Source organism: Brachyhypopomus gauderio, chromosome 10, assembly GCF_052324685.1.
Source record: "Brachyhypopomus gauderio isolate BG-103 chromosome 10, BGAUD_0.2, whole genome shotgun sequence".
Taxonomy (NCBI): Eukaryota; Metazoa; Chordata; class Actinopteri; order Gymnotiformes; family Hypopomidae; genus Brachyhypopomus; species Brachyhypopomus gauderio.
In genome coordinates this window covers 4,039,387-4,052,952 of record NC_135220.1, presented here as the reverse complement: position 1 = coordinate 4,052,952, position 13,566 = coordinate 4,039,387, and positions in this window count along the sequence as shown.

Genomic DNA, 13,566 nt, shown 5'->3' with positions numbered 1-13,566 from the left:
CACAGCGTCCTCTCCACTGGAAACCTCAGACTCCTGGGGAACTGAATCAGGTGCAGTTATGGAAGAGAGGACAACACCCAGGACAGCGCATCACCCACCACTGGACACACAATCATTCTCATTCATTCAGACAGCTGTTTAGTGGACATGGAGAGACACAGTCATTCACACAAGCCTGTGCGTCTTTCTCTCTGTAACACACACACACCCACATGCACACCCACACCTAACCTGTAGGCAGGAACTTGAATCTACCAGTGCTGTGCTCAGCATAACAAATAATCACATAATTATAATTCAAGCTCTGTTTCACTGCTAAGCTCTGATGGCTGCACCATGTTATAGAGGAAGCATATAGAAAAGCAATCAAGACAGTGTATAATCCAGCAAGAAAAAAAATCTGAGATCAAAGCAGTTGAAAGGAGCTAAGATGATGAATACCCACTCAACCAATGTTGAGTCAATGACTGTGTGGAAAAACACATTACCAGATATACAAAGCCTGCATCCCAGAGACTGTGAGACTGAGCTGGCTGATGTTCTGAATACATAACTAGTGCAGGTTTGTAAAGGTCAGAATCACACATCCCTGCGGCTCAAATTCAAATGATCCAGACTCTGCATCTCCTCCCCTTGCTCAGATTGATTCTCTACATGGAGAGAATGTGCAGCAAAACACATCCAGGGACAAAAGGCCAAGAGGGCATCAGACCCAGACTGAAATTCCTAAAGTTCTTGACTGAAATAACACATCAGCTGGCATGCAGAGGTACGTGAAGCTCCTTCCTGCTCAACAATAGCACCTATGTCCAAAAAGCCATTAAAGGATTACAGATCTATTGTTTCAATCTCTGTAAGGCAAGGCAAGTTTATTTATATGGCACCTTTCATACACATCTGCAATTCAAAGTACTTAACAAAGAAATTAAGGGAGCTTATTACATCCTGGGATCCATCACCTCGTGAAGGTCTGTAGTCATGAAATTCTATGAGATTCTGCTGCTAGCACATCTGAGGGATATTTAACATGTATGCAGTCACTTTTATCCTTACAATTTTAATCATGTTACAGAAGTACACAAATGTAGTGTTAGGAGTCTTGGCCAAAGACTCGTACTGGTATAACATGGTGCATGTGCCCAGACATGTGGCATGAACCACAGACCCCTCCACAGGAAAAGCAGTGTTGTTACCCACTACACCATACCAACCAGGCCATAGTAGACCTTCTAAACCTCTGCTGGACCCTCTGCAGTTTGCATCAGGTCTAAATGTCTCTTGGTGATGCAGTCCACAAAAGGACTGCACATTCCACTTCCACATCTTGAATGCTCAAGAACTTAGACCATTATAACATCCAAGAACTTAGGCCATAATTCTATTCATAGACTCCAGCTCAGCATTCAGTGGCATCATCCCAGAACTGCTCCAAGACAAGCTTGCCAAGCTCAATGACCTTTGACCCACCTCACATGTAGGACATGGCAGGTGACAATGGGAAAGTCTTACTGGCCACACAATCAGTGGTGGCGCTCCACAAGGTCGTGACCTCTAAACACCCCCCCCCCCCCCCCCTTTCTGAGTGTACACCAACAGCTCCCATGGACACCTGCGTTAAACCTGAAGTAGGTCACCAATCTCTTTTACCCAGCAAGGAGTACACTCCCAACAGAAAGGAGTATACTGCCAACAGAAAAGAGTATACTCCCAACTGCCAACAGAAAGAAGTATACTCCCAACAGAAAGGAGTATACTGCCAACAGAAAGGAGTATAATCCCAACAGAAAGGAGTATACTCCCAACATAAAGGAGTTTTCTCCCAACATAAAGGGCTCAACCTGTCCCACGTGCTGTTGGTCCATTATACAAACATTTACAGAATCAGTTATCAACCTCTCTGCCACTGCTAAAGAGGGATTTTCATTCTGACTGTCAAGTTTAAGATGTCACTATACACAATATTTATATGAACATATGAAATAATATTAATTCCTCAGCAAAACTGAAGTACATCCACACATGTTTACAAATCAGTCTGATGCAGTTCAGCCACCAGACATGAATTACACAACATCAAACCTGCACAAAGCACTGTAGACCCAAACCTGGTCAGTGCTTATGACCTGTTTGCTCATGACCTGTTTACTCACAACCTGTTTACTCACAACCTGTTTACTCACAACCTGTTTACTCACAACCTGCATTTAAGGCCAAAACTACCAGATGCAGAAATGTTTCTTCTCTCCAGCCATTACATTAAGTCACATGATTGTTTTTTTTCTTTGGTTCTGACACATTGCAAAGTCAAATTTATTTATATCATGCATTTTACAACACATTTATGGCATTTTACAGCACGTGTTGTCACAAAGCAGCTTTACAATCATATGGGTCCAGATCCCTAATAAGCAAGTCAGAGGCGACAGTGGCAAGGAAAAACTCCCTGTGATGGCGGGGATTAGGTAGAAACCTTGGGAGGAACAAGATTCAAACGTGAACCCATCCTCCATTGGGCGGCCCGCTAGCAGAAGTCCGTATTAGTACTTCAGTGGGGCAGTCATGGCCTGGTGGTTAGGGAACTGGTCTTGTGACCAGAGGGTCGTGGGTTCGATCCCCAGACCTGAAGCCATGACTGAGGTGCTCCTGAGCAAGGCCCTTAACCCTCAATTGCTCACTTGTATAAAAAATGAGATAAAAATGTAAGTCGCTCTGGATAATGCCGTAAATGTAGTTCTATAGTTATAGTCATAGTTCTAATTCCAGGCTGAGTAGTCACAGTCCCTTCAGTGCAGATGGTGAGTCTCAGGTAGGCAATGGCACATCCACTGGCAAGCCAGACCATCTTCATGTGCATGTACGGAATTGTCTTTGGTAGAAGCATGTAACCAAGATATAAAATACAGGTTGAGTATGTGAACATCAATTTAAACGACCATTGATTAAAACAAACATACATAGCTCATGTGCCAGTGATTAGCATGTGGCTCCGGCAGGCTTATCTATAGCAACATAATTAAAGGGAGGTTCCTGGAGATGACGACAGTCATAAGGGCTCACTGAGCCAGTGCTTTCCACCCAAGTCATTGTCACAACTAGAGTGATCACATGACATGGCTGGATGACAGCATCAACATCTCAGATTACCAGCAGACTCAATGACTGGGGGCCACCGAACTCCACACATTCACATGTAGAATATTAACTGAAGGCTTGATTAAATAGGTGAGTCTTAAGTCTAGATTTAAAGATTGGAACTGTGTCAGAATCTCAGATTGGAGCTGGAAGGCTATTCCATAACTGAGGGGCTTTAATTAAAGGAGAAAGCTCTAGCTTCACTCAGATTTTGTGGAGCAAGACCATTTAACACCTTATAGGTCAACAGAAGGATTTTAAAATCAGTTTGGAAGGCAGTGTAACACTGAGAGAGTAGGACTAATATGATAATATTTTCTAGCCCTAGTTAGGACTCTAGTTGCAGCATTTTGTACAAGTTGGAGTTTCTTTTTGGACTGTTTAGAGCATCCAATTAGAAGACCATTACAGTAGTCCAATTTTGGATCAGCTTTTCTGCATCAGCTAACAAAACTAAATGCCTCAGCTTGGCGATATTACATAAATGCAAAAAGGCAGCCTTAGTGACGTTGCATATATGTGTGTCAAATGAAAGGTCCAAATCAATAGTGACACCTAAGCTTTTTGCAGTAGATTTACTGAAAAACCATCTAAGGTAAGAGGAGATAAGATCAATTGCTTCTAGCAGCTTTGGGTCCAAGAAGCAACACCCTTGTCTTATTGGAATTTAGAAGAAGAAAATTAGACACCATCCACGAATGATTGTGCCCAGTGGTAGCATATACAATGAGAATAATATGGGGCCCAATACAGATCCTTGTGGGACACCATATTTCACCTTTGTACATTCTGAACATTTGTTATTCTTTTAAAACTATAAACTCTTAAAATGATGGATTCCTAAAAAGCTGGACTAAAAGCTGGATTCTCATTCTGTGTGCAAAAGCTCACTTCATCCTGTGCACTACTGTACAACGATTAACTTAAGGAGCCCTGATCCTAACAGAATGGCAGGGCACTTCAGGGCCGCATTAGCTGTCATGGAAAAACCAGCACTAGAGCTGCTGCTGAGACAGACGACGAGTTCAGACAGCAAGAAGAAACACGGCTGATGCTGTCCAGAAGGCTGGAGGCCACTCCACACACGTCGTGGTAGACCAGACGTTTGGAGATCCTGTTCCCATTTCAACAACCACTGATCTTCTGTCTCTGCAAGCAGAATCATGGCGGCACAGAACATAAATATTTTCATTATATCCATGGACTCAACCTGTAAAGAGAGGTCTGCGTTATTCTCATGTAAATTAATGTATTTGTACTCAGGAACTCGGTGTTCTGCCAGAAATCAGTTTCAACAATTGATTAATGATTAAAATCATTAGTGCATGTGACTGATGGCAACATGGAATTTGGTCAGTTTTTGGTTTGTGTTGACTAGATTTTTAATAAGAATGTATTATATTGCAGCACTGCTCAACACAAAGTTATGTAACTCTTACAAACATAACAAACATGGACACACGGAGGAGCCTGAGTGTACACACACACACACACACACACACACACACACACACACACTGACAGTGCCAGATTAATATGGAATGGAATTTGCACAGCTCTAGAATAAATAGAGTTGATATGACTTTATTTGGCTATTCATGCTTTAACTGAAAGACACTTATCTGCCCTCACCAGGACTAAAGATGAGGCAGGTTTAAGCACTAAAGGTCTACGTGTTCTCAGCAGATCAGGCAGTGCGTACTGGGAAGATCTACAGAATCTTCTTTTCACCTCCACAGGTTACCCACGGTTACGTCACCTCACCCACACAATGTGTCATACTGACACAATGCATCGACCGTGTAGCACTTTCTGCTTTAACAGAAGGCTGACCTCATAAATTCATCATTATGCATTGGTCATCCACACACCGGTCAGTACTGAATTTTCCCCATAAAACCCAAGAGCCGATCACATCTGTTATTCACATCTCTGTGTGAATATGTGTAGATTCCCTCTGAGTCACATGCGTGTGCTACATTTGGTCAGACTGCCAGGGGCCCAGACAGACTTGTACCTCGTTAGTTTAATTAAAGGCAGTGCTGCACTCTCTTAATCCTATCAAAAGACTTCTCTACTTCAGTCATCGAGGACCAGTTCACTTGATTTCATACATATCACAGTGAATCTTTCCCCCTTCAATTGCCATAAAATGCTTGAGTTCTAGAATCAAAGGGCATTCTAAGGTTTGTAGCCTATGTTATGCTGTCATTTGATTATCTAGGAATAATTATTAAATCAAAGTCAAATTTATTTATATAGTGGTTTTCACTACACATGTCACAAAGCAGCTTTATAATCGTATGGGTCCAGATCCCTAATGAGCAAGCCAAAGGCGACAGTGGCAAGGAAAAACTCCTTATGATGTTGGGGATTAGGAAGAAACCTCGGGAGGACCAAGACTCAAAAGGAACCCATTCCTCATTGGGCAAAGATTATTATAGAAAAGTTTAGTTTTTGTTCTGGAAGAAATAAACATGATTTAAGTTTTGGGGTATTAAAAAATAATAAAGGAAAAATGAATAGGAATAATCCAAATCAGAATGTGACACTTCACATTATGCGTTTACATTTTAGGTGGTATTTATTTCCCTTTCACATGCAAGTTATATGCAAATTTAATTTCAAAATCAACACTTTTGATTACTGGTCTGTAAATGTAACTTTTACCCCACAGTCCTGTTATTTGAGATAACAAATATTGGACTTGACATTCAGTTAACTGCATAATGGTTTATCACTACCATACAAAAAATAACTAAATTAGAATAAAAAGATAAAATAAAATCATATAAAAGATCATGTTAGAGAACCCTTTAGCACTGCATTACCAATCTAATAGTAGAACAGACACAAATCTGCTTAGAACTAGTGACCTGATTACTTCATTTTTTTATGTGTTTTACTTGTTTTGTTTAAATATCATCAACAGTTTCTTTATATGATTGATAATAATTTCACTTTTGCATTTATTGTGTTCCAATTATTTAGTGTAGGGGCTCCATTTTGTATTTGTTCTAAATGATGTATCTCATAATTTAAAAGGAGTCAAGCTGACTAGTGTGCCTCGTTCATATTAGAACACTAATAAAGCATACTAATGTAGAACGTTAGTAAAGCACACCTGGACACCTACACACCTGGACACCTGGACACTGCGAGGCCTCGTGCTCTGTGTGGGAACAGGAGCTGGAGATCGGTGAGCATGGACGATATCTGCAGGTGATTTTCAGGTCAAGTTCAGCCAGACCAGTGCATTCAATTCCAGAGTTTTGGAGGCTTCTGCTAATGTTCTCCCTGCTCCCATGATTCTCCATGTGATCAGTCTTGTCATGGAAATGTGTGGAAAAGCATTGCCTCTGGACTCCTCAAAGTTCCTCAACATTGATTAAACAAAGCAGACTCTCTACTTTGATAAACTCTTTAAAGTCTTTACTGGTGATCACTGCCAAAAGTGCCCAAAAGTGCTCGCTATTCCCTAGATTTTCTAGGAAAGGACAATTCTATGTGCTTGAAAGGTTCCTTTTGTGTGAACATTTCTGCTGTGCAGGGCAACAAACTAAAGCAAAATGAAAGAAGCCAGAGAGGTTCTGAATGACTCCACCTCACAACTACGCCTGCCATGGCAATTAGGAAAGAACACAGAAGACACTGAAGTGGAAACAGTTAAACACAGCCTTCCAGAGACTAGGGCTGCTAGTCTCATTTATCTCACCACACAGGCAGATTTGGTAACTAACTGAATAACAAATGTGTCTCCATTTACAAGTCAGAAGAGACTTTTAACAATCTAACAAAGATTGGGAATGAATTGTTTTTAAAAGAGGAGAGATGGTTTTTGCTCATATGTTTCCTGACTGGCAACACTCCCGTGTCCCCATCTTGATTGTCTAACAGCACCTTTGTTTTCATTGTTCTGATGGTAATTTTCTTCAAGTAAATATAGGTTTAGTTTGTTAACGTTGCATCACTCCATGTGTATGTATTTAGCTAATTGTGACTGGATTGCATCACTCTTATATCTGTTGCTTTCCAGGAAACCATAGTTCTTCCTTCCTTATGCTAACATGACAAGGCTTGATTAGAGAAAAAACCAGCAGATATTTAGGCATTTGTATTAGTTCAGTGTTGTATTATTTATAAGGTTTCTAGAAGATATTTCCATAAGTATTTGGATGCATAAACCAGGATAACAATGTGAAATGAACCAGAGTTCATATTTGCTGTCATAGTGACTAGTAGCTACTGCCTAGAATAGCACAGTCTTGGTACTGCCGTTTAGTTGATGTCTGTAGACACACCCTGAGAGAATAAATGGAGACATTAGCTGTTTGGTGACACTGCTCCTGCCAGGAGACTTTAATGTCATGTCTTAAACTGCTTTCTGTAGGCTGTCATTACTGATATGTAAGAGTTTGCTTTGGTTCAGCTGGGGAATTATTTCTAAAATTCACTGAATCTCTTCTATGTCTTCGAGTTTGTGTGGTTGATTTGTTCCAGAGTATCAGCACATTTCACTGAGCACTTTGCCTTAGTTTTCTCTAGAATCATTAGTGCTTTCATCACTGGGGCTGACGGAGGGGGAACAGAAGGTGGAGATAAGCTCTGTGTATGGATCTGAGCGGCCACGGCTGCAGGATGGTGGCAGCTCGGGGCTCATGGATTGAGTGTTTACATCTGTCCGGTCTCAGTTTGTTTCATCTTGTCTTAATCTCAGCACAAATCTTCAGCCTGATTAGAAAGCAGAACATTCTTTGTACTTAAAGACTCACTGAGGGTGTGGTGATAACACTTAGCTTCAGTAGTGAGTTCATCCTTCCTCTTAATGGCATAATAGTGGGCCAACTTACCACTTCCTGCCAGAGCACTCTACACCCTTCTGCGTGATGGGACCATCTCCTAGCAACAGAAAAGCTTAGCAACCAAGGCAAGATTGAGACAGCAGATGATAATGTGAGTGTCTCGTGGGACCCAGGGCAGAGCAGACGGCCGTACAGAATTCGACTCTTCTTTAATGCAGTGATAACAAAGGCAGTGACAATTCTTCACTGTCACTAATTATGCATGAGGAACTTTAAATGAGATTTTGGCTTTCATTTTGGACTTGTTAGACTTGTTGTGCAATATAATACACAAAACTGACTTGAATTCATTGAAGTGACACTGAATTGTTCAAGATTATGAAAAAAGTAAAAAGGGCTTGGAGTGGATTGTGTTCATGGTGGACAATATGTAGGCTAAGAAGATGAATGAAAGACTTAAAATTCCACAGTCAGAGAGAGAGAGAGAGAGAGAGAGAGAGAGAGAGAGAGAGAGAGAGAGAGAGAAAGAGAGAGAGAGAGAGAGAGATTTGTGCTTGTTATTTGTCCAGCACTGATCTTAATTGGTAGGGGAATTATTTTGCAAATTCTCCGGAGGAAAGTGCAGGTTGGTTATTCAGCCTTAAATTTAGTATGAGTTCATATTTACATACATCTGTTTGGGTAAATTATACAGAGCATCTTAAATAATGTCAAACATCCATTTGCACCTCACTTCTGTTTTTTGCTAACAATCAATCTATAAATTTTTGGGCTGTTATTTTTCTAATTTTACACAAGATGGCAATGTCGTGCAGCGCTGGGCCCTTCGGTCCGGCGTCAGTGGAGTGGGTGCTTGGGGAAGATGTGGGGAAGGATTAGCAATTTAGCTACAAGTGCTAAAGGTTTTTTTCCACTTTGAATACATGTACAGATGAGGTAAGCTCGAGTCTTACATGTGTTTTCATGATTGTTGCCCCAGGGATATTGTACCTACTATTAAGACCTAGATTATAGAAGGGAGCTTTGACAATGTAAATAAAACATCGTTACCTGAACTGCATTATAAATGTGAACTTTTGTGCTTTTTAGAGCTGCATTAATTTGGGTAAACATTTATGCTTTTTAGCAGCTACGTCTATAATTAGGGTCGGTCCCTTTCAGAGAATTTAGATACCATACAGTGTTTATCTTAATAGTGCAACTTACCTTTACTTTAAGTCTTTTGTTTTGGATTAATGAGAATAAGCATGCTAAAAACACATCATCTCAACAACCTGTGTGATGTACGAACTGACACGGAAACTAATATTATACTCCCTGTTCATGAGGTCACACTGATTATTTATTAAGAGCTGGGAGATTTAAGTCAGTCTGCCTCCAGTATCACAGTTTACCATGACTCTGTGTTCATTAACCCCAAGACCTGTGCCTTTATCTAAGGAGAAGATGTCTTAGTAGAGAGGAGAAAGGCCTGAGATCATTACTCCAGGTCTAAGAAGCAAGTCCAACAGGAAGGAGGGATAACACTTCAGGACTTTTAAAATGGCCCCAAATGTGTGTAAAATTTTACAGTAAATTAAACCTTTTGTTACAGTGTTACAAGTCGAAGTACCAAATACCTGACCCCTCCAGTCCAGCAGAGGGAGGTGTGTCTTTGCTGTTCCCCCTTTCCTCTCTGCACGTCACGTTTTCACACAGCACGAGACAAAGCGCGCCTCGATAACCACTGTTGCCATGACAGCACAGCTAACCCAGGACACAACTAAGATCTCAGCTCACCATGATTCTGTGGCCACGACCTGCCACCTGTCTGAAGAAACAGGCTTGAAATAGTGATTTTCAGTGATGCAACAGCAGGCTCCTTCATGTGATGCTCATTACTTCAGGAACCACTTGGTGGTGTTCTTGACTTTGAGATCCAACGATGACTGGCTTGAAAATGATCCAGTTTTCCCCATTATAAAGCATTTGAATGTGTGTGGGAGTTAGAAGCCACATTTATGAGATGATACACAGGTGAAAATGCTATTGACCTTAACGAGTGAACTGCAGTAAGGTTTGGCATGCATAATGATCAGGATTCAGGACCTTTCTTTTAACTTTCTTGTGTAACTTTGCTCCTCAGCAAGACAAACAGGCCAAGGTATCAGCAGCTAAGATGTCACACAAACATTGTGAACTTTGGAACGCCAGTTTAAAACAAAAAACAATCTTAAAAACAATCTTAATCATACCCAGAGTGTTTGACAGTGAAGTAGTTTCACACTGTGTGTATTCTGCCCAGTCCCTTCATCTCCCTGAAGCTGCATGTGCAGACTGTGTCACAAATCTTACACACATGCACCATCTGTCTTTAGGCATTTACAAGTGTTTAGTCTGAACTGAACTGCTACGATTGCCTTGTGACCCCAGCCGAGTCCTGGTATGACTCCAGAGAAAAGGAAAAAGAAAGGAATCGGATCATCTGTGCAGATCAGACATCTACACATCAGACATCTGTATGTGACACGGCACTAAATCTCATCCCTGCTTTTGTTAGTTAAATCTGACACTGACACGCAGACAAGCCACGGAGACGACCGGCTCTTTGCTTCGTCTCCGCCTCCCGCTGCGTGTGCTCCGCCTCCTGCTGTGTGTGCTCCGCCTCCCACTGTGTGTCAGTGCTTCTGGGGCCCACCTGCAGCATGACCAACACCGCCACAACGTTTGCTTGGGCTTTTTATATGTAGGTGTTATGTGATGCAGAATCACCAAAACAGATTTCTTGTAAGTTTTAAAGATTTGGGATTATGAGGCACGAGGCATTGTGCTGTTCTGTGTGTCTAGCTGGGCCTGGGTGACCACTGAAGGAACTAATCCAAACAGAATACCAGGAGACCCAGAGGGGTCAGAACCACTGCTCTCGGGTCGGAACATGGAGCAGAAGGAGAGATGAAGTTTGCCAGGAACATGTTTTCCCAGCTAAAAGGGGAGACAGGGTGAGGTTGGAGAAGGGGAAAGCCAGAAGACTCCCGAGAGCAGAGTGAACTCTGGGAACTGGAAGGGAGAGAGAACACACCTCCAAGGCATTTAGGAGGAGCTCGAGAGAGAAAAGGAGACCCAGGGAACAGCCTTGAAGTTTCGAGCTGAAACACCAGCCTTATCCTTCTGCGCATCTCTCAGAACTCTGAACAAAGGCTGAGTGATCAATTACACGATGCTGCTCTCTGAGTCGCTCTTAAAGAGGCAAGAAGAAAGCTGCGACTAATTACTTTGGTGCCACTGTGTGCCTCCCTCTGGTGGCTGCAAGTGGCATTGCAAATAAGAAATTACTTCATAATTATGATCATAGTAAATCATAGAAATGACCCAGGGCATTCATGTGTCTGCCAAGTTCCCATCACTGATAAATAAGATAACCCTAGCTATTTTATTTTTTTATAATTAAGACAGCGAGCTTGGTAAGTGCTCAAGACGTGTCATTGAAGAACAGGGTTACCGCGTTGGAGCAGAGATGAGAAGGATTTTTTTCCTCATGCTGGCTATAAAACCGTAGAGATGAACTTGTTGAGTTGCGATGTTTGAAGAGAGAGTTTCTAGTCTTTGGTTGCATTCCTGTCTTCTTAGGCTACCCAGTAATACCATTCAAGTGACAGGAATATTCATGTGTATCCATATATACTATTGATTTTGTTTTAATATTCAACAATGCCAATTTATTATGATCACAAAAAGATGCAATTATATGTTTTTCCAAGAAATGTTCGGCCTGTGCCTTTTGAGCAAGAAAAATATGTCCCTAGTATTATTGATAACCAATGTATGAAAAACAATACTATAGTCTATTATATAAGTGTTAATATGCACAGGAAGGAGGTCAGAGATTGTATAATAGCAAGTGAGGGTATCTCTGATATTTCTGAAGGACTATTCAGAATATAAAATGCCGTGTTGATCTTCACAGATGAACTGTGAGCTGTTTCATGCTCTGCTTCCTGCTGTTAGGTGAAGCGATTCCAGTGGTGTCTTCAGGCAGTCTGTCACTGAAGAAAGCAGATGTCTCAGTAAATCACAAACATTTGTAACAGGATCTATCTTCCAGGGCCCCTGGTGATTGTTATCAGTATAATCCACTCTAAGAGTTTCTTGCTGAATTCGAGACAAGCTGCTCATAAGATGAATCTTTCCTTTTCCATTTGAAAAAAAGAAAACATGATTAACTAATTTGACTTAACACTTGAAAATTGGCAACGTGTTGTACTATTCTTTATATAAGGGCCTGTCTTACAAATAATGTGTTCATTATAAACATATTCAACTTCTTTCAGGCACATGTTGGCCAACAATGAGGCATATATAGTCCCATCAGATAAGAGGACAGGAGAAACCCACGACCAGTAGAGTCGCTACTGAGGGTGGGTCGTTTTTTAATCGGATCAGACTCACTGGCTGCTGTTCAGTCATCACTTGTCACTGGAAAAGTAGGCGGTGCCTAAGTGGGACTCACTGAAAATACTGTAAAATGGTTGCTGGTACCTCAGTAGAAAGGGAGATAATCCCAGCACCATCAGGAGAAAGCAGGGTGCACCATGGGCAAGTCGCCAGTCCGCCACATGTCCAAAACACACGTGCACACTCACGCCTACTCAATTTAGAGTGACCAATCAACCTAACACACATCTTTGGACTGTGGGAACAACACAAGCACAGGGAGAACATGCAAACTCCACACAGAGCAGACTGGACCAAGAATCGAACCCAGACCACCTTGCTGTGAGGCAACAGTGCTAACTAACACCACAGCACTGTGTCGCCCAGAGATGTGTTAAATACTTCCAACGCTTCAGGCACAAATGTGAAATCATGATGTTTCTTCATTTACTGCCATTGTGGCCGAGGTGACGTTTTCCCATTTGGTATTGAGACTCACGAGGCTACTGGGATTAGTGGAGAGACATTCAATGAGCTGCATTATACACACATATGAGATGCACCAAGACATAATGCACCAAAATGAGATAATTTAGGAGTGTGAGCTTGGTGCTTTGGGCTGAGGAAGCTGGCAGAGTGACAAGAGGACGAAGACGAAGATCTCAGAATGACTGAATGCGATAGCAGATCATCTATAGCAGATCATCTATGGAAGTCAGAGCCGGAGTGGCTAATCGGGAGATTCGGGAGGATTCCTGATGGGCCGGCTCATGTCAATCTCTAGTTTGGGCCGATTGGGATGGAAAAATAATTTTGGGCCGGATTTGGGCATTAAACTCCCGGGCTGAAAAAGTGGCCCACTCCGGCCCTGATGGAAGTCCATCTCCCTCAACCAGTTACTCTCTCTCTTACTCCCGGTGTTGACCCCAATAATCAGGATACATAAACATCTTCTCGAGACAAGGGTGCCATGTATGAGATCTGATCATAAGAGCGGCCTTTTGAGAGACCTCGCTGATTTCTGAGCTCGCTATTCCAGATGTTGAATTTGACCCCGCTCCCCTACCATATACCTGACCTCTGGCATCATGGCTTGGCTTACACACTAATCTCTACGGCAGCCAGAGCCCTGTGTGTTCTCTGTGCCAAAGGTGATCAGTCTCTTTCCTGTTGTTTATTTTCCTAAGAGGCCTGAGGACCTGTGAAATCTGCACCGTTGAAG